This window comes from Staurois parvus, unplaced genomic scaffold (genome assembly GCF_062004578.1).
Source record: "Staurois parvus isolate SC_StPar_1 unplaced genomic scaffold, SC_StPar_1.0 ptg000624l, whole genome shotgun sequence".
NCBI classification, from domain to species: Eukaryota; Metazoa; Chordata; class Amphibia; order Anura; family Ranidae; genus Staurois; species Staurois parvus.
The window spans coordinates 398,101-421,051 of record NW_028318420.1 but is presented as its reverse complement, the minus strand read 5'-3'; the positions used below and the strand labels follow the sequence as shown (position 1 = coordinate 421,051).

Genomic DNA, 22,951 nt, shown 5'->3' with positions numbered 1-22,951 from the left:
ACCCAAATGTTTGCTGCCAGGAGCAAAGATGATGACCAATCTGGACTCTTTTAGTTGGTCCCATAGATAAGACCAATTCAGAGGTTCTCTTCTCAATGCATAAAAATGCAGGGTCAAGGATGAAATCATGGCCATCAATAGGAAAAGTTTACCTCTAAATGTCATCTCTATGGTCAGCTTTAGAAATGAGCAACTTTATTTGCATGCCAGGCGAAGCAGAAATCACGATCTGATTCTGACTGATCTGGTGGCTTATACTAGATTACTAACTTCTAGAAAAGGGGTTCCAAACTTTTCATACAAAGGACCAGTTTACTGTCCTTCAGACTTTGGGGGGGGGGGGGGGGGCAGACTGTGGCCAGTGGAGGTAGAAAATGGCTCCTCCACACATCAGCAGCACACCTGTTGGTGGGTGATTTTGTAGGGGGAGGGAGAATGGCACAAACACACAGCCAGCAGGCAGCACCTGGTTACACACATGAAATGGGGTGTATGAGAGAAAAACTAGGAGGAAAACCTGTTCATGCCAACACTACGCAAATGTGCGGCCTCTCAGTGGTTGCATATTTGTGTACCAAAAGTAAACAAACACATGTCGAGAGCACACGCCATGCTCGCTTCTGGCACATTTACTGGCACCTCAAGGAAAGGTCCCAATCACTACTTGCGAGCAGGACCTTTCCCATCATGTGGCCACTGTGACCGCCAATCATGGTGGTCACATGACCCTAAACCCCGCCCTGCCTCTTGGTATTACAAACCCCTTTAAATGGCAGACAAGTGCCAGTGTCAAGGGGTTAGGGAAATATAATACATAAATGGGTAAATAAAGTGTGCAACGTTTTTGTTCAAAGGCAAATAAATTTGGCAGACAACACTACCAAAATGTATCTAACCCATACATTTTTATGCTACCAGAAATTTTCAAAATACACTATATGGCAAAAAATATATGGGCACACCTCTAATGTTATTGGGGTTAATATACTAAAGGAAAATGGCTTTAAGATAAATGGTTTACTTTGCAAGAAAATGTAATATTGCAAGGGAATTTTCCCAAAAACTTATTGAATGTGGTGAAATTATTCTTTGCAAAGGATACCCAATTACACCCAAGTAAAATTTTAAAAAACTGCAGTTTTGCCTCCTATATGAATGGATGATGGAAGTCCATAAGGAGTCACCTCATTCACTAAGCTCTCGGGAAAATGCTAATGCAAAGTGAAAAGCCTATTCTGTTTCAGAATCACTGCGCTCCTGCGAGCTAAGCTGGTTTAAGAAGGCATGGTTTTGATGAGTTTGTTCTGAATGAACAGAGCTTGCACAGAGACCTGACCTCAACCTTAGTAAACACCCTTGGGATGAATTTCAATACAGGTGGTGAGCCAGGTTCTCTCATCCAACATCAGCACCTGACCTTACAACTCCTACAGACATGCTCCAAAACTGCCAAGGCTCACAATACAATGCGAACATACAATCCTCATTCTGCATTGTAAGTCACTGTAAGTCATCAGTTTTTTGCTCTGCCCATCCAGTGCTCACTGGAGTGCTCGGCTCTAGACAGGGCATGAGAGCTGAGCTCACACTCTCATTGGCACACTGGGAGGGTGAGACAGCTTTCGGTCAGGCATCTGGGTGGATCCTGACATTACTGTCGGGATACCTGCAGAGTCTGGACCAGCTTTGTCAGTCTGAATCTGGGTCAGAGGAGTGCAGAAATAAGTGTACTTCTGTGACTCAAAAGAGAAGTATGGCGAAAAAGCTTTGCCCATACTTCTCTTTTAAGGAATATTGCTCTATAAAGTGCTATATATACTGACACAGCAAACACCATTAGGAAGGAAAACGTATGACTGCAAAAATACCATGTAACAGCTACTTTGTTAAACATTGGCATGTTATTAGTAGCCAAAGGCATATATTTTAAGAACTGCTATTACCAACATTACCTGAGCATCAATCATTTGGCCTGCAATTACATGTAATGTATCAGCATAAATAGTCCTATATATCAGTAGTACATGCTTTGTGAAGTCCAATTTTAACAAGTATTTTATATGACATCGTTACATACAATATAGAATTACATGAAAGCAGCAACAAAAAAAGCACATATATACATCACATCACAAAGGCTAAAATAGTCAGCCTGTCAGTAAGATGTTTAAAGAGTAGCAATCAGGATTTCTTTATTGTCCATGTAGAGAAAAAGGATTGTGAAATAAACTATGCCAAGTGGGTTAAGAAGCTGCATTCAGGAGAGCTGGACACTGGCAAAACAAAAGTTAAGCCAGCCCACTAAAAACCCTGCCTCCAACCATCATGCTTCATTTGATTTCTGGTTTCTTAGGAGGTTGGAAAACTTTTTCCTTAGTTTTGCCTTAAAAACAATAATTTTAGTTGAACAAAATTTGCAAGTATGTGCGAAAGTTGCACTGCTTTGTTGAAGCCTCTCTGTTTAATGCGCTTCACTCTAGTTTATGAGAGTCTCCATGTTGGAGCATATTAGGCAATGAATACATTAAGGGCAGGTAAGAATGAAGGGAGCCTCCTTAGAGGTGCAGGGACACAACGGAACCCAGCAGAGCACAACAGCACTAATGTTTCCCACAGCTTATCCAACAAACTAATCAAAAATGGCAACCGACCCAATTTATAACTAACCTTTTAGAGTGAGACATATATGGAAGGGCTTTTCACCACAAACAAAACAAAATGTGTTTCCCAGCTTACTTATCATTTAGCTAGTAAATATTGATCCTCCGTCAAGTGTTGGTGACACTTAGGTTCCACATCTGCTGGTTTCCCTAACCACTTTGTCCAACCCTCAGTTGGTCTGCTTTTGAACATCCCAATTGCTGTAGATTATTTTACAACTCTGTATCCCTTAAAGGATAACAATGAAAATATTTTTATACTTAACATATAATGTTTTTCTTGGAGTCCATTAAGGGGCACAGGTTCTTTCACTCTGTTATTGGCCTTCAGTACTGCTAGCTCACAAAACAGAAGCATGATGGTTAGAGACAGGGTTATATGTGGACTGGCTTAACATTTTTTTCAGTTTTGCCAGTGTCCAAACCTCCAGAAGGCAGCAGCTTAATCCACTTGCCATTGACTGTTTTACATATTTTCTCCTCAATAGATCCCAGGCAAATAATTTTCCATCAAGTACAAAAATTTTATTTTTTTATTGATCCAGCCATGGTAAATACAATATGTTTTATCACCACCATTACTATTTGCAGTTTACAGCATCCTTCAAATTAGGTTGCCAGGGAATGCAAATGGTCTTTTCCAGATACAAGTAAAATTTTAATATAGTTAGAACACCTGATCTTCAGTCTGGGAGTGCACTGCGATTGGTTCCTGAGGACTGGATCACAAATAGACATTTATCATATCAAACTGCTTTCTTTAAATATCTCTGATTATCTCAATTGTAGTAGGAGAAAATGAAGTGGAGAGTTTTCATTTCCCTAAAATTGTTATGAAAATCAGGGAACATTGAATGGCTCCTTTCAACTATCCTATGCCTGTTCAATTACTGAAAATAGCCCCTTTTTGGAATGTAAATAACTATCAAATACAGAAAAAGGCACAAAAAACACAAACAATGGAGTTTTCAAGTAACTAATTAAACTATGCTAAATACACCACTAAAAAAAAAACATAAAAAAGGTGCTTTTTTCGTTGTTTTTTTTCTAAAGCAATTTCACCTACACAACTCAACGAGTTTTTCTGCTTTGGTGAAATTTACCAGCTACAAAATCTGTTTTGCTGCAATCACTCTGCTCAACTCCAATCTCTAGATTTGCTTTGTCTAAATAAAACTGTATTTAATTGATTTCTGTGGTGACCACACATGCCAGCACCCTCTGAAATATTTCTTAATGTTATAACCCTAAAATAGATGAAAATATTTTATAGATGCAGTGCTTTGAATAATGTAAATCTGTCCTGTCACCTGCAGTTAGTTATTTCTACAAAATTGTGTATGCCCTCTGCAATCTGGTCATAATAAACACACAGATTCTCTGTTGTCAATCCACTACTGTCATGTGCATGACCAGACGTTTTAATAGAGCTACATATATTTCAGGGTAGATCCGCTACGATGTGAGAGGGAACTGAGCCAAGAGGTAGTCTGACAGTCTCAAGACGAACCAAGGTCCAGGGAGTACAACAGTGAAGCTTTTTACAGTCTTGGCATTTCATATTTCTTCTGGCTTTTTCTTGGGTGAGTGGTATAATACACAATATCATGGTATAAAATAAAACAACCCCACATGTTGATTTTATAAGGAAAGTAATTAATTTGTTTTGAGTTTACTAAATTTTTTTATGTCAATATGTTTTTAAAATGTTTTATTTTAATTTTTCATTTCTATAAACAAAAAAGATTTAGAACATTGTGCCAGATACAATTGTGGGTCCGGAAATCACCCATGGAAAGTTGGGGTCATTATGGCTTGTCCTTTCTATGTTTGATGCTCTTTCACCTTTCTGTCTCTCCCATTTACTAATCCCGCCCTATCCAAACCTCGGACCCCACCCACACTTTTCTCCTTTCTCTGCACCCCTCTTTCCACCTTCCCCGTTTGTTTTTTTTGTTCTCCTCCTCCCTTATTTTTCCCTCCTCCTCTTGCTCCCTACGGGTGACCCTCTGCCCATTGTAGTCTCCCCATTGCCCCTGGGGAAGACCTTGATTTATTGATGAATAATTCCAGGTTCAGTCCCATTAAGGTTGGTCAGTAGTTCATGTTAAAAACATCGGACACCACAGGTACAGGCAAGTTTTCAATTTATATGATACACTGAATAGCTATTAATCAGGGAAAGTAAATGAGAGGTCTACATTAGAAGTGAATCAACAGGGAAAAAGTATCAGAAATGTACTATATAACTCAGCTGCACCTGAGACATTCATATGTTTGCTTGTGAGTGTACTTGTTCTGTTGTCCTAAATAAAGAGATAAAAAAAGAAGTGTACACCAATGAATTTGGTTTTGAACACTATTCTACAAAGAGTAGTTGGTTTGAACTAGGGACTGCGCTGGACTGATTAGGTTCTTTTTAGATGATTCCATGGAATAATGGTGGCATATGACTCCCTTTGGAAGTCTGGCTGCTACCTGAACTGGCCAGACACTGATGTCGCTTTGGTGGAAAAGATATTTAAATGGGAAGAGAGGAGAGCCTGGTGTCTGGAGTGATGCCACATTTGATGAAAGGATAACAATATTTTTTTGAGAATCAAGAGTAAACAAATCAAGCCAATGTGTTTCGAGGGGAAATGCCTCCCTCTTCTTCAGGGCTAACCTACAAGCATAAAAACACAAGCATAAAACAGTTTTGGATGCTCTCTTTATAAATTGTGACGGTGATTGCAAGGTGAAGATCCCCTGCCTGCTGTCACACAGTGTGTGTGTGTGTGTGTGTGGGGGGGGGGGGCAGAGAAGCTGGCTGCTGTACTATATTGCCAAAAGTATTGGCATCCAAGTCTTAGTCCGTAGGGTTCAATATTGAGTTGGCCCACCCTCGAAACACATTGGCTTGATTTGTTTACTCTTCATCCTCTATCAAGTGGGGCATCACTCCAGACACCGAGCACTCCTCTTGTCCCATTTAAACATTTTCTAAAGAGAAAGACTTATTTGAATAGAGGAGAAAAGGAAGGCAATTATTCAGTTCTGTGTGCAATCTGAGCATTAGCTCTTCTCCTCTGTAGAAAGCAGGCATTTTCAGAAAAACGGTTCAGTCTAGCTTTGTAAATATGTGAAAAGGAGCCTAAAGATCTACCTGTTTAATGGAAATAATATACATAAAATATTTATATATAATATTTCCTATTTTTTTTGCCAAAAAATGAATGTTCTAGCTTTCTAAAATACAGACTACGTATAAGAAATAATATTAATAATGAATTTGATGATCTAAAATATATCGTGCTTTCTGTCAACATACTCCAAGTGTCTATCACAAATTAAAAACTAGCATGGAAGATATAAAGGAAGGTTATACAATTTAGGTTTCAACTTCAACTTATTTCATCTTGAAAACATGCCTGTATTAACATAACTTAGATAGATCTGATTAAAAAATCACCACAGGCAAAGTAACAAAGTAGGAAATTAAAAGTTCTCTTCCTGTTAATACATGCAGAACACAATTTTCTTTTAAGCAAAGTGGTGTTAATATTGTCAGATTATTATGTCTTTCCCAGTGCTAGGAGTATATGAAGTATATGAGATGGATACGTGTGTATTTATGTACACCAAACCAAACTTGTGAACATTTTAAATTTAACAAAATGGTGCGAAGGTGATAGTGTGGACAATCTCAGTACCAATACAACTTCTGATACTGCACTCCTCAAATTATCATCCTATATCTTATGTTGCACCTTGACTTTTTGTTGTTGGCCTGTTACACTACCCATCATGCTTTGTATCTAATAGGGAGCCAAGGACAATGGAAAGGAGAAGACCACAATGTAACTAAAAGATACCTGGTCCAGGGGCGGACTGACAACTCATGGGGCCCCCAGGCAATAGGGGATCATGGGGCCCCTGTGTCCTTGCCCAAACTCAAAAAAGCCTATGAAAAAGGTACCAGGGGCATCTCATTGGGCCCCCTACTGACCCCGGGCCCTCGGGCAGTGCCCAAGTTTCCAAACGGTCAGTCCGCCCCTGTCCGGGTCCTTGCCAAGTACATTGTCCTGATTATTTGGGTACAGGGATGCTCACTAAAGATCATGTAAAAATATGTATTTATGTGCCTTTTATTATTATTATCTGGTGCAACTTTAAAGCCTAAGTTTACTTGAAAAAAAAATTTAAATCAAGCACAAGGGATATTACCTTCAGCCAGATGTGTCTTTTGTGCTGCTGTGTCCTCGTTTAGCAGAAAGTTTGCTCCTCTGAAGCCCTCCCCATCCACTGCCATAATCTTTCAGTGAGGCAGAGGTTAAAAGAACTAAGGGAGCTCATCAAGAGTGCCAAACGAGTGCTCACCATTACTGCCCAGCTCCTCCATTCAAAGAGGCCATACTACAGATTCTGTGAATAGAGGGGGCAGACCTTTCAGGCTCCATTCACACTGGCTTAAAAAAAACCGTGCCTAGAGGAGTTTAGCGTTTTGCCTGTGGAAGTAACTAATATTATCTTATGTGTCCATGCACATTTGGTAGTCTAAAGGCTTTTGTAAGCTCAGCGTTTAGAGGCAAAAATAAAAACAAATTCTGTTTTGTGTTTTTGAGAGCATTTTTCTGGCTGAAAAAAAAGAAACCGCTAAACATTGCTAAACACTCCTAAACGCTAGCACAAAAAACACTCAAAATTAGAGGGGGTTTTTTTCTGCCAAGAGCACTGGTTTTTTTTTTTATGCCAGTGTGCATGGTGTCTCAATCATTTGCCCTTCATGTTTTATTCATAACATTGTCAATACATGCCAAGTCTTGTTTTAAGGGAAATTCAGAAACTGCATCCCTTTTGAGAAAAATAAATATAATGATAAAGGGAAGTGGAAAATCGTATCTACAGTGAAGATTTCAAGTGTAAATCCAAATAGGTTCTGTTTTTGTTGATATTTTACATTTGTATTCACATTCTATAGAAAAAAAAATCACTTTATCAGTCATTTCTGAATTCTAAACTCTGGAATAAGCAAATACTGTTTAAATACAATGTTTGTGTATAATTGCTGGAATCTTGTTGTGCTTTGTGTATTTCCCCTAAATCTGTGCAGTAATCCAGTGTGAAACCTTGTCTCTGTTCAGGAACTTTCTGTAATAAAGACCAGCCACTGCTGCTCTCTCTTCTTGTGCAGGGTGACTGGTATTGTCTCGGACCCTTTCTGTAGTTTTTTACAGACAGCCTGTAGTGGGTGAACCTGCTTGATCCCTCCAACAGCTCTGCTCTCTGCACAGGCAATGTACAGCACATTGATGTTACTGCTACTTTTACAAAGTAATAACTGGGTTTGCAAATACATTTGGAACACACAAAGTGGATTTATATCCTTTGTGACTTTGAGCAATCTACTGTGTTTAAAGGATAACTTTTGGGCAATGTGACATGTTGCACCCACGTTTATGATGTAACATGGTGTAAATCGGTTCCCTGCTGCATTGGAATAGTGTCTATGAACAACACTAGTTATAGTGTTGTGCCTCCACCCCTTCACTCTATTGTGCCATTCACAAAGCACGGCACAGTAATGCTGTTTATTCTGTGCTTTGTGAATTGCACAGTAGAATGAGGGGGTAGAGGCACAAAATTGACAGGCTTAGCTGAGAGCAGTGGGAGCTATTGGATCATCTTCCTATGGTGGGCCAGGAGTGCCAGTGGGGGACCTGAGAAGAAGAAGATCTGAGATTCTCCGTGCAAAACTATTGCACAAAGCAGGTAAGTATAAAATGTTTGTCCATCATGAGTCGTGATTAAGGCTGTCTGAAGCTGAAATGTTTTAACTTTCTGTGCTGTATATACCATTTCTTAATAAATTTCAAGCTATACCATGATTTACCATGGTGCCAGCTTTTCTAATACTTACAGAATGCTTGCATATGCCTTGAATTTTTTTTACAGCTTGTTTTTTCTCTTAAATTTATTGATATGACACAGGCAACCAATAGTCCCCTATGTGATAACATATGTAACAGGTTCTCTTTATTGAGACTTTAGGGGTCTATTAGACTGCTGATGTCTCTCGTGCACTCCAATGAAGCTTATTCCCCTGACAAAGCAGCTGGGAAAAGTGGCACCAGAAACCAAAAATGACAAAAATCCTCATTCCTTTCAGATTTTTACTAGGTAGGAGAGATAAGTCAATGGACACTTGCTGGTCACCCTCCCCTCTACTGGGTTACACCTGCCATGTGGGTCCTGGGCCTGTAGATGGGTTAGTGGAGCCCAGAAAACATGGTAGAGGGGCACTTCCAGGGGTCCATGAAAGCAATTGGGTGTCTGTACCTCTGCCCAATCTGAAAGCCAATAGTTGTCTTGTGATTGGCCCCGAATAGCTGCAGTAGCTGTCAGTCTCCCATTGCCTTCCTAATTGCAGGGAACCTCCTGCTGTGTCTTCTGTAACTAATCATAAATGGCCCCATTTGCATGTTTGAGATGGGCTTAAGTCATGTACATCACAGAGCAGGTAAAGCCAGCCCAGAGGGCAAATCCATATCTGCCCGCCCTATGGCAGTCATGTATTACTACTCTCTGCATATTCCAGGACAAGAAGTAGTGCTAAGAAATGGTGAAGAGGCTTAGCTGTTGACTTTTGATGAAAATACCTAATTTATATATCACTTACATCATGGTTTAGTGTGCTAAGACTGCTTGTTTTGCAGAAAGGAGAAATGCATATGAAAAAGTTGATGGTGGATAGATAGCTACCAATAATACAAAGGTACCACTATTGTTCATTGAATAGTAAGTGAGCATAAGGACGGTAGGGGTAAAAAGCTGGCAATACAGTTTATCTGAACCCCTGAACAAAAATGTAATATGTTGCATTTTACTAGTTGATGGGTAACTGCATTTGTCTCTTTTTCTGGGTTCTTTTCGTTTAATATCATCTGCTGACCCATTTCTTGTGCTAGGGTGACAACGCTCCCTCTTGTACCGTATCTTTGGTGAAGTAGCATTGTTACTCTGTCACCGTAATTGGACTACAAGCACCTACTACCCCTTTCCTCCTAGCCACAATATAGAGGGAGATGCTCTCTAGTTCACAGGATGCATTGTTTGAGATTTCTGTTTAGGGCACAAGAACTTACACTTGAGTTCTGTCAAAATCAACAAGTATTTTTTTTACTTTCAGAAAGCCCGGAAAATTAAAACTAATGCAGCTACCCCATCTAAGGGCTGATAAGCTGCAATATATTACATTTTTGTTCTTGGGTTTAGACCTAGTTTAGGTGAACAAGTTATTTAGTCTGCATGAAAAAAGCTTAGATTAAGGTGTTCCTAACCACAACATTTCATATTCCTGAGATGTGCTTGTTGTACTATGTACTTGTATGAAAAAATATCCTGTTCTGTTTGTATTTCTTCCCTTGTGTGAAATACCTGGTGATTTTGCCAGTCCCTTGGCTTTCCCATTTCAAAATGACCATGCCAAGCATGGAATCTCATCCATCCCAGTGTAGATATTGTTCTGGTTGTTATGGGAGCAAAGCCTGCCTGTCCTCCAATGGCCTAGACTTGTGCAGGCACCCCCCACCCCTTCATAGCTCTTTACTGGGAAGATCAGTGTACTGCTGTTTCTCTGCCTCCTGCTGACACACCCTCTTGCAGTCTTCACCCTCACCTCTAAGCTCCTTATGCAGCTGTGAACAGAGGTAATGTGATCAACTATAAAAAAAGAAAAAATATTTATAATGTGTGTATGTGTGAAATATATACAGTATACTGTAAATATATACTGAATGTATATGTTTTGCTTTGCATTTCTATTTTAAACTAAATGGTTTGTTTTACAAGTGAAAGGTTCACATACTTATATTCTAAGCAGTGGATTTACTGTGACAAGGCAGCAGCTGCAGGCTCAGCAACATAAATAAATGTTGGGAGCCTGCTTCTGGGTCGTCCATGTGTGTGCCTGCTGCGGACCTGCGCCACATCTATTTGTAAAAGCAGCACATATTACACACATTACATATTCTTAGGCACACAGTTAACTCTTTGATTGCCCCTAAATGTTAACCCCTTCCCAGTCAGTGTCATTAGTACAATAATAGTGTACAGTATTAGCACTGGTCACTGTCTTAGTGTCCCTATTGAGGTCAGTGCCAGTCAGTTAGTGTACCTCCCAACCACCATCAACTAATGCCAGATTGCCCGTTACGCTATCGCAGTCCCTCTGTAAGTCGCTGAGCACTGCCATTCCGACATAGCTGCATAAATTCCAGTATATATACCATAGTTTGTAGACACTATAACGTTCTCACAAACCAATATACACTTATTGGGATTTTTTCTTTTACCAAAGAATACATTTTGCCCTAAATGTATGAAGAAATTTGATTTTTTTTCCATTTTTTCTATTGGATATGTTTTATAACAGTAGAAAACATCATTTTTTTTCCAAAATATTCCAAAATATAAAAATGTTCATTTATATATTAAAAATTAAAAAACCCAGCGGTGATCAAATACCACCAAAAGATAGCTCTGTTTGTGTGGAAAACAAAAGATTTATTTTGGGTACAGTGTTGCATGACCACGTAATTGCCAGTTAAAGTAGTGCAGTGCCAAATAGCACAAAACACTCAGGAGATAAAAGAGTTAAAACCTTCCGGAGGTCAAGTGGTTAATGAATCTAGCAGAAGACTTACTATTACCACAATAAAATTAGTAGAATATTTGATGGCATAGTGTGACATAAGCTTAGTATTGTCTTTTTTGTTGTTTTACCACACCTTTTCTGCATTGTCTGGCAAATTCTTTGCGTAGAAAGATATTCCTGTACATCTTCTGTGTTCTGAGCCTTCTTTTCTTTTTCAGCACCTATGAAGTAATAATTAAATTTGACACCTAGGCCTTAAGCACAACCAACTATTGTTATTGACAACAGGACCTTAAAGACACCCAGTGATTATGTAAAACATCTGGAAATCTAAACACTTGTAATTTGCTAGAACACATATAAAACTGTTAAATCTTTGTTGCTATGGACAATGTTTTTGTGATGTTTTATAAGGTCTAATTACACCACTAGTGTATTATAGACTCACCCAGGCTTCGTAAGCAATATTTTCCCAAAACACTTAGACCACATGACTTGGATTTTATGTGCTGCATACTCTGTCTTTACTAGCCAGAAAAGTACTATCTAAAAACTACAGTATGTGAAAACTAGATTAGTAACCAAAATATTTAAAGTGCAGTTTTATTAGGTGTTTACTGGCCGGGATCAGTTAGATTTCTCCATATTTAAGGATCGTTCACACCGATGTTTTGTGCATGTTTCAGATGCATTCCATCATTGAAGAATTTCATTTTCTCATATTCGTTATGTTGAACCAATTTTGTTTTTGGAATTTGGTTTTGTATCTTCGGCATTTGTTTAGTTTTTTCATTGGTCTGGCTGGATTTTAAAAATTTTGCAGCTTTTCTTGGGAGATTACTATATATTCAATATATTATCGAATTGGATTAATTTGAATCAAAAGGATTCAATATTTTTGGATTTTAGAAGAATTAAAGGGGAAAAAACCCCAAAGGATGAATGGACTATCTTGGCTCCCAAAGAACAAACAGTCATAATACACAGAGAATTTTTTGATCAGATATTTACATGAACTCGTTCTAAAATCACATAGATTTAACAGCATGATCTCATAAATCACAAAGGTCATAATTGTTACAACTCCACCCCCAATGTGCACATCCTCAACCCCTTATTTGCAGCATTCCTTATGTGCCATACCTTAGATTATGTATACATTGTATAAATGAAAGTGGTTTTTATCAACATGCAGCTGCCCTACATGAACACCTCTTGTTAAGAGGCTACTTATTGACCACTCTCAGGAAGGCCTTCAACAAGGCCAAGAGACATGACAGAACCTCCTTGTTATATGATCCACCTCATAGAACACAACAAACTATGGTAAAATAGTACCTAAATTTTCTGCTCATCATGGTCAGTACCATTCTTTCCGATCACTGGCGTCTCCTTACAGACCATCATATTCTTAAAAAAATATGTACTACCGAGTCCTGAATTGGTTTTTCGTTGTGCCATTTCTTTGAAAGATTATTTGATGGGTAGTCATTATTTACATGAACCACGGGTCTCTCCTGGTCCCCGGGCACTTTTTCATTGTACCTCTTGTCCACGTTGCCCCTGGATTCAGGAGGGTACTAAAATCAATCCTAATGGTGAAATATTTTCACCACGCACTATTGCGGATTGTGGTACCAGAGGGGTAACTTATTTGATGATTTGTATCTGTCGTGCATTTTATGTTGGCAAAACTATCAGAGAACAACTATCAGGGTTGAGTAATAATTATGACCTTTGTGAATTATGAGATCATGCTGTTAAATCTATGTGATTTTAGAACAGATTCATGTACAATCACAGGGTGTTCAAATACTTCTGTTCCTCACTGTTTATATATGTGAATTACTTGTGAGCCACAAACAATTAAAACAATAAACTGTGTTATCTTTGTGGTTCACTGGCATGTATTCACATCCTCATTAGTATGTGTAATTAAATAATATCCAAGTGATTATAAGAATATGCCGCGCCCCTAGAATTTACAATAATGTAAAAAATAAAAAATGAATAGTGATAAATAAATAAATTATACTTAAATCCACTGTGCCATATTCATTAATATTACTAAATTACATAAATTCAATATAAAAGTGAAACAATATATATAAGTGATTGTCCCAAAATAATTTGAGTATGCCTCACGATGTTTCAATCTGTGCTTCAATTTTGATATTCATATGCGCTCACCTCCATGTAAGCAGAGGGATGGAGCAAAATCCTGCAGTGTAAGGAGGGAAAGATCCTGACAACCATATCAGCACGAAAGCAGTGATCTGCCCAGGTGAACATAAGGGATATCCAAGGTCCATCCCACCCTGAAGTATCCAGCCACAGAATATAGTAAACCACTATCTATTTGGATATAAAGTTATGTTTGCCTTTAATTAGGCTTACATGGAGGTGAGCGTATATGAATATCAAAATTGAAGCACAGATTGAAACATCGCGTGGAATACACAAATTATTTTGGGACAATCACTTATATATAATGTTTCACTTTTATATTGAATTTATTTAATTTAGTAATAATGAATATGGCACCGTGGATTTAAGTATAATTTATTTATCACTATTCATTTTTTATTTATTTTATGTGACAGGCATTAATTAGTAGGAGATAATTGTAAATTCTAGGGGTGCATCATTTTCTTATATATATTTATATGTGCCATACATACCTGTTGATCCTGGTAGACATGCGCTCAGATGTTAAATTCCCATTGGTTGATAAGACGCTACCTTTATTGCACTTAAATTGCACCGAATGGCATCAGTGCTGTCCAGTTTCCTTTTTACTAAACTACAAAATACCTCCTGATTTCGTCATTTCCACAACAAAGGAGGGCTTGTTTTGTAGTTTACGATTGTGAGCTAGGCAGAGCTAACTGGACTTTTTGAGAAAACACAAGTTATGGGATATTAATAGATTAACAGATATATTTTGCACTTACCGAATAGAAATAACAAAATGGGTCAATGATATACTTTATTTATCAGACTAAATGGGAGCAAATATGAGAAGTTCATTCTTGGGGTTTACATACACTTTAAAGGCACCAGAATTGCACAAGAATGCAATCCGCATTTTTGTGTAATTTCTGTGTGTTCAAAGTGAAATTTGATAGGCCATTCATTTGAAAAAATGAAGGGTTGTAACAGCGCAAACACTGCAAAGTCCTGGGAAATAGTATGGGGTGATCGTGGTGACAGTGGCTACTGTATGAAGAGCGTAGGATTCCGTGTGGCACTGAGGGCAAGGCTTCCAAATAAGCTGTAGCAACTTCTGTAGATGAGAAAAAGGAGAGAAGCGCCTCTAAGTGCAATAAGTCTTTTAATTCAAGTCTAAATGTAGAAACACTCACATGTGTGAAGTAATCATAAGCTTAAAAACCATGGTTAACAATAGTTAACGGTGGGGTGGTAACCCGGGTGAAGAGCCGTCGTCTTACTGCGATGTGGGGAGGTCAGCTCTCGGCTGGAGCAGCGTGGTGGCTGGAGGGGAACAGCGGTGAGGCCGGCCTGCATGCACGTCCTCCCTCAGAGCCGGATGGAACGCACACTGGAACGTAGCGGCGGCGTGGCCGTGATGGCGTCAGATCCCAGGGTGCACTGCAACGCGTTTCGGAGCATGCACTGGCCGTGGAAAGCGGAAGTGCACTCCTTTTTCAAGCAGGTACGTACGTTTGTTGGACGCTGAAAGGCAACATTCCTGCTCCAGATTTTTACAGTTTATGATTTTGGTACTGAAAACTACAGTAGTTTGCTTCACACCAGCTAAAAAAATGCTTTACTGCTGGCCAGTGTGATTGGTCATAATCACTAACCTGTAGAGAGGAAAGAAACCTCTTGCTCTACCGTTTGGCACTAACTTCACCAATCCTGTCCTAAAAGTTTAAGAGCCTCTGATCTAAAGTAGTGGTTGGTATTAAGTTCATGGAAAACTCAACTTTAGTTAAAAATAAATAGAGTATATAAAATTGCTACATAAGCCATTTTGTTACTTAGCATTAATAAATAACTTCAGTGCAATATGTTAACATTTAGTACACCTTTCATATCCAGAATTCCCCTAGAAATGTCATTTTACTACTTGTGTTTAATGATGGGCTGTATGTTCAAGCCAAATGTAAGTTCAACGTGAACATGGACCGTTAGTGTGTTTGGTGAACACACGAATGGTACGGCGTTCGGCGGGCTGTTCGCCCACCACACCCACTGTGCCCTAGCAGTGCATTGTGATTAGCCAAAGCATAGCTCATGGGTTTTATGAGATGAAAATAGAATGCATGAAGGTAAAAAACGTTCACCCTTGACAGCCACTTTAAGACTACTCCATACAAAACGTTTCAGTTAGAAATACATTATTACTTTATTATATGTAATAGATACTTTGCCACTGTTCTTACTCGCATCTCCTTACTTGTAAACCTAGGATGTAAACATTTTATTTGTGACATCATTTTTCCTTTATGTAGGCAATATTTTGTATCCAATATACCTGAACCCTATTATATTGTACTTTTTTTCTTACCTGAAAAGGATATTTTTGTTTTTTAATGTTATAAATTAAATCATGTATTCTGCTTTCATAATAAAAATGATGGTAATCTTACAGTATATATGGATTATGCTGGACTTTAAAATGTATTTTTTTCAGAAGACCATTATCTTAACTAAAAATCTACTAGATTTAAAAGTACTGCTTAGTAAGCAGGTTTAATATAGCAAGCATGTATGATTTTTATCTAGAACACTATGCTTATTCTACTGTTCCTGCATTAGAATGAAAATATTAGCAATGCTTAAATCACTAAAATTAACTTTTATATCCTTTTTAAACTGTATTTTGATTTACTGTTAATTGAATTTTTGGTTCAAGATATTTGTGCAGAAACTTGACCTTACTGAAATATGATCACTTTTTACATAATTTAATTCAAGAAAAAGCATGTAAAGCTTTACAAGAGTTTGATTAGTTAGACAAATATTAAAATGTAAAGTTAAACTTAAAAAAGAGAAAAAATATTAGGATACAATAGTAAAGGTCAACTGCCTTAAAGTGATAGTCAACTTTCCAAAAGAAAAACTCCCCCCCTGCAAGGTATTATCATAATGCATTAGTATGCATCGCATACTAGCACATTATGAGAGACTTAACTTAACCAGTTACCGATCATGCTATAGCCAAAAGATGGCTACAGCACAGTCAGCTAGTTCTGGGAGGGCGTCCATGTGCACAGTGGCTAAATGGTTAGCACTTCCGCCTGGCAGTACTAGAGTCGTTGGTTCGAATCCCAGCCATGGCATCACCTGCCTGGAGTTTGCATGTTCTCCCTGTGCCTGTGTGGGTTTCCTCCGGGTACTCTGGTTTCTTCCCACACTCCAAAGACATGCTGGTAGGTTAATTGGATCCTGTCTAAATTGGCCCTAGTATGTGTATGAATGTAAGTTAGGGACCTTAGATTGTACACCCCTTGAGGGTTAGGGACTGATGTGAATGTACAATATATATATGTGTAAAGCGCTGTGTAAATTGACGGTGCTATATAAATACCTGAAATAATAAATGTGCTGATCACGTGTCCAAGTAAAGGGCCAATCGGAACCACCTTTTATTATGTGACCAGCTGTGTTCAGTCAGTCTAAATAGGAAATACCAGTTATCGGCAGTCCTCTCCTCCCACTGACAGTGTGTGAGGAGAAGAGAGTCGGTAAGCAGTATTTCTCATGGGGACATCTAAACTGATCATCAGGGCCCTGATGATCACTGTAGCCTCATCAGTGCAGCCAATATTGCCCATCAGTGCTGGCTATCAGCTTCTCCTCAGTGATGAATATCAGTGCAGCCACATTAGCGCACATCAGTGAAGTAGAAAAATCACTTATTTACAAAACTTTATAACAGAAACTAAGAAAAACTTTTTTTTTCAAAATTTTTGGTCTTTTTTTGTTTAGCAAAAAATTAAAACCCCAGTGGTGATTAAATACCACCAAAAAGACCTATTTGTCTAAAAAAAAATTACAAAAATTTAGTTTGGGTACAGTGTTGCATGACCGCACAATTGTCATTCAAAGTGTGACAGCACTGAAAGCTGAAAACTGGCCTGGGCAGGAAGGGGGTATAAGTTCCTGGTAGGCAAGTGGTTAAAACAAAGCCCTCCAGTTGTACACTGTAACCACTGACAGGGCTTCCATTTTCACCTGGTCTTCCTTTCAGCTTCCTTCCTTTAAATGACCGAGCTGCAATTATGTCACTCCCGTGCATGGAAATGGGAGCTGCAGCACAGGACTCTAAAGAGATGGCATGCTGTCCCCTCAGAGTTCAGTGCGCATGCACCGGTGGTGTCACCAGCTGCAGAAGTAGTGAATATCTCCTAAATGGTGCACATTTAGGAGACATACCTTGTACCTACAGGTAAGCTCTATTACAAGCTTACCTGTAGGTAACAAGTGAGCAAGCAGAGCTTACTACTGATTTAAATCACAGATTTCGGTCCTGTTGCATAGCACTAGTACGTTCACACAGCCTTAATACAAAATCCTGGGTTTAAATTAGTGATTTAACGTGGCTGGTAGAGGGGTAACAAATAGCAAGATCTTATATTTTAATGCAAGGTCCACTTTGAAGAATTAAGGGCAGGCATCAAACACATTCATGATAGTTGTGAATGTTCTTGATTTGCAAAATCCCCTCACTGGGAGAACCCCGTTAAAAGCCTAGATATGCTTTGATCAGCAGTCATTGTTTCTCATTACAAAGTGCACAGGGCATTTAGATTTTCTCATTGCACAAGGCTTTAAAGTACATAGCTGGGAACTTGCTGGATTTGGCCCTGACATTCCAGAAAAGCGATTAGCTTTCCAGACTTCTAGGTCCAGAGCTACAGTGTATTCACCGGATTTCTTAGTTGACTGAGAGCACAGACATTGGGGTCCCTGCTGTCAATCAGTGTATCAGCAGCAAGGAAGCATCATGAGAGGTCTGCTCAAGAGGATTGGGTGGGAAGGAAGAGGTGGTCTGATCATACTTCTATTTGGAACTAAGCAGGGAGGAGCATTGTGTTGATTGTACTGACTCCCCCCCCCCCCTTTTCAGTTTCGGTGCACAGTTACAGCAAAGAATAGACATGTGCGTTTTTGTTTCTCTATGATTCATTTTTCAGACAAAAGTTTAATTTTCAGAGATTTGGATGTATACAAATCTATGACTGGACATAGTAATGAATGTCAATGAAAAAAAGTTAAAGTTATAACAAAATTAAGAAATGCATTTGTTTCATTCAGATGAAATCACATTATTTGATAGTTGTCTGGCCCATGGGGAAATTTATTCAATTTTTTAATTTGTTCCCCAGTTGATATTGTCCAATCAACTCACGCCATTTCTCTTGGTGGGTTGTCTTTCTGATTTGAAACCTTCCAATTCAACAATATATCAAATATATAGCAATCTTCCAGAAAAACTGCAACATTTTTAAAATCCACCCATTCCAATGAATATACGAAACCCTTTACCTTGCAGTGATGTGCTTGCCACAAGGTTAGCATTGCTGCTAGTTTGGCAATGGCAGCCTTCCGCATTGCAAGGGAACCTTCACGGTTACAGATAACTGTTCTGACAAGTTCATTTGAATAACTTTATATACTGTATACATAAAACAGAATATGCTTATATGCACACACATACAAATTCACATAGAAGAGATGCGCATATATTATACTATGTCCTGCTCTTATAATTTTTTTTTTTTTTTTTTACAATATATGTTTGTAGTACACATACTGTATACTTAACTTAATTAAAGCCTACCTCCTGATGTTAGTTATTAAAGTCCCTAATAATATTCACAACTGTGTATTCCCACCTGTATAGAAGTCAGGATTTTACATTTAAATTACTGTTGCCTTAATAATCAATGTAAGTTGTCTTTAATAGTTGTTAAATATCATAGGGAATAGCTTGACAAGACATTAACTGTGTTGCAAACTCTTTGTGTGCCACTTTCATTTTAGGTATTTTTTGTTCTAATGAGCTTGTACTTTTTTTCTATGTACAGTCTTCATTGAATTGGGTAATGAAGCCCTATAAACATGAAAAACATATTTTTAAATTATTTCTATATTTATGTTTTTATTATAGCTTTTAAATACAGATTGCCTTTAAAAGTGCATGAACATTCTTATTCTTTAGTATGTAGATATACTGTAATATATTATTGATTTTTTCATAAAGGACTTTGAATCCTTAACGATTAAATTTAAATGTAATGATGTCCATGCATAGCTAAATAGCAAAATGTAACCATACAATTTTCGATCTAACTGTCCAATCTGCATCAATACAGCAGATACGAAACAGACATAACAGATGTCACCATCATACAAAATTCATACATCTGTGTGTAGTCATTGTACAAGTGCTGCTATTGACCTTTACGTGCATCCGTCATTTGGCTGTATGGCTATGTCTCCTGGGTATGTCTAAATCTGGCAAGAAGTAAGCTTTCCTTGGAAAGAGATGTACTTTATAATTCTTACCATAAAAAAATGTAAGATAGTGAGTGTCCAAAAATTAAATATGTATCAAAATACCATTGTCAAAATATAAAAAAATAAATAAACATAGTATCTTTATCAATTTAGTGCATTTTGATTTACCATTGAGAGTAACGATCACTGCTAAAATTCTTGATCAAGGAATGTTAAAAGTAGTATAGAATCCTTTTTTCAATGCTGATGGTAGCACTTACCCTGTGTTCTGATTTTTCGACAACTTCTGCATTTCTGTCTTCTTATTTTGCCAGGTGCCCGAATCATTGGCCATGCCTTGTTTTGTAAGGGTGTCTCCTTGGCCTGCAGGGTCCTGCCAGAACCTCAAAATGTGTGCAGTCATAGTACTACTTGTACTGGACACACACAAGCAGCCCATGGGAAACAAAATAATGATGTTTTTAAGCTGGTGCACATAAACAATGGCACTAGGAATAAGACGTAATCCTGAGCGTGGAATAGGGAGATTTAGAGAGTGTGCTCCTTGACCAGAAGTTCATGAAAGCCACAAAGAGGAAATCTGAAGGCAGCGGTACATACAGGAACAAAATATGTATTGTGGCATTGTGACACCTTATCATTAATTGGCAAGTAGTTAATGAAACAGGGGGATGCATCTGTAATACAAAGGCTGGGGCTTTAGTATTACTTTAGGTATATGATACAGGTAAGAATTGATTTAATGTTGAGAATTAGTTTAGGTTTATGATTTAGGGAATTTGTTTTGACTTCACTTAAAGTGGTTCTAAAGGCAACTTCTAAAAGTTTTTTTTTACCTTAATGCATTCTTTGCATTAAAGTGTTACTAAACCCACAACAGTAAAATCATTCTGTATATGCAGTAAAGCATGATTGTTATACTCATTGTGGAACCTGCAATCCTCCACATTGTGTAAAAAGGTTGTTTGATCCTGTCTTCTCTGATCCTCCTTCTTCTAATGTCCTCAATCCATCTGCTGAGAGTACAGAGCTCTAGGAGTCACTCTGCACATGCTCATTTTTTCTTTGGGAGAGTGCATGTGGTCAGCACAGGGCCAATCCGCACTGTCCAGACAGAGGGTCAGGGGTATGCAGCCTCATAGGACAGTCAGAGGGGAATGAAAACTCCTACAAGCTTTAACCAGTGCTCAACTGGACATTGATAGAAGTCACAAAGCTGCTATATAATGCAAATGAGAAAAGGTATTTAGCAGTTTATATTTACTAAAATAATTGCATTTCCATGTTGTGTGTACTGTGGAAGACAGGATATAGTGAATACAGGGTCCTGGGTTTAGTAACACTTTAAGGTAAAAAAACCTTCAGCAAGCAGCTAGCCCCCCCTTATACTTACCTGAGCCCAATCTCGATCCAGCGATGTGCATGAGAGCAGTGGCTCTCCTGGATCTCTAGCTCCTCAATGAATACAGAGGCAGCAACAGAAGCCATTGGCTCCAGTGAGGAGGGAGTGGAGGACGAGGCCGAGCTGGCTCTGTGTGTCAAAGGACTCACAGAGCTGGCTTGGCATTGAGCACACACTAGTGCCATTTATAGCAAGTGCCTTGCTATGGGGGAACTTGGCAGGGAGGAGGAGCCAGGAGGGGAACCCAAGAAGAGGAGGATCGGGGCTGCTCTGTGCAAAACCATTGCACAGAGCAGGTAAGTAAAACATGTTTGTTACTTTTCTTTTAATTACCTTTTATCACTTACCCCCTACCCCAGGTGTTAATTACCTCAGTAGTACAACCATGGCATGCTCAAATATTTTTAGCCCCTCCAGCAGAAGATGAGGTTCCTGCACTATGAGTCCTCATAGATGTGTATAGCGCCGAATAGTGATGCCACCGATGCATTGCTTGTGGAGCAGTGATAAGTCAAATATTTTTAATAGGAGTCATCCAGTTTTTGTCCCCTCCCTCCCTAACAGGCAGAGCTGATTCACACATGTGCGGTGCGGACTGAAGCTCAGGTTTCACAGTTTATTGACACAGTAGTTGTTCAGCAGTTCATCTCCAGTTTACATTTTGGTTCAGGGCAGGATTAGGTCAGGATTTTATCCTGTTCACGTACAGTATACAAATGCGGTTTAGAATTTCCCAGTTCCCATAGAGGTGAAAAGCCTGTAATCTACACCTGAACCTGGAGGCACTGCTCATAAATTACATGACTCTTTTTCAAACCTCACTGAATCTGCACCACCAGTGCACCGGACATATGTAAACAGGTACCATAGGAAGCAATGTCTTTTCACATGTCATGCGGATTGGATTTTGTTTAAACCGCACCCAATCCGCATATATGTGAACCGGCACTCAATCCAACCTATAATTTTCCAGGGGAAGGCAGGGTCAGACTCTCTTACCGGTGGACCTTTCAGTAAGTTTGGCTATATTGGTCCTTCTTTCCTGAACAAGGATCCATGTACTGAAGGGGCTAGGTGACTACAAATTTGAATGCTTTTAAAGGCGTTCCCTTGATGAATGATCCATGATCTCCTGGATTGAAGAATACCCTTTAACAACAGATTTAACTATTCTTTTCCACGTTATACATGTCAGAGATTTAATTGGCCTAGTTCCATTTTAGTTACAAACAAGAAATGCCAGAACAAGGGGCAAATACAGGTGACCATTAGCCAAAAACTCTGCAGGAAGAGAAATGTGAATGGCTTTGTTAAACCTTAGAGCAGGTGGACAAGTAGCTCCAGGGGCAAGATTAGTCTATACAAGTGTAATCTTATTCCAGGAAGGGTTATTTGAAATGAACCTCCCTGAATAGGCTATTGTGATAAACCTGTAGGCTATTGGGACATTTGAACCTTAGTGGGATTTCTTGCAATTAAAGCAGTGTCTCTACTCAAAAGGTGATCTCTACGAGGGCATAATCCTTGTTCTGAGAGCTTAACTAATTGGATAAATTCTTTAAAGTGGCACCAAAGCTATTATTTTTTAAGTACTGACAGTTAGACTTTTTAGCACAGAAAAGACTGTGCATATCTCTTCTGTCATAAATGCTTTTACCTGCCTGTTAGAACTTTTTCTGTAAGTATACAGTGGAAAATACTTTGCTCAGTTTACAATCTCAGCAAGATTCCACATCGAGTGAAGTAACTCCCATGCACAAG

General features: G+C 38.7%; 1 protein-coding gene across 3 annotated transcripts in view; it reads left to right on the top strand.

The window, feature by feature from the left end:
- The window catches only part of NGF (nerve growth factor), a 133,612-nt gene that overhangs the window by 45,730 nt on the left and 64,931 nt on the right, over positions 1 to 22,951 (top strand). The window contains exon 2 of one of the 3 annotated variants that reach the window (XM_089693321.1): positions 4,111 to 4,243. The exons of 1 other annotated variant lie outside the window; for it this stretch is intronic. The gene's annotated coding sequence lies outside the window, so the exon portion shown is untranslated. Of the gene's footprint in view, positions 1 to 4,105; positions 4,244 to 22,951 lie in introns of all 3 variants that reach the window. One more of the 3 variants, XM_089693320.1, reaches the window with a different exon arrangement.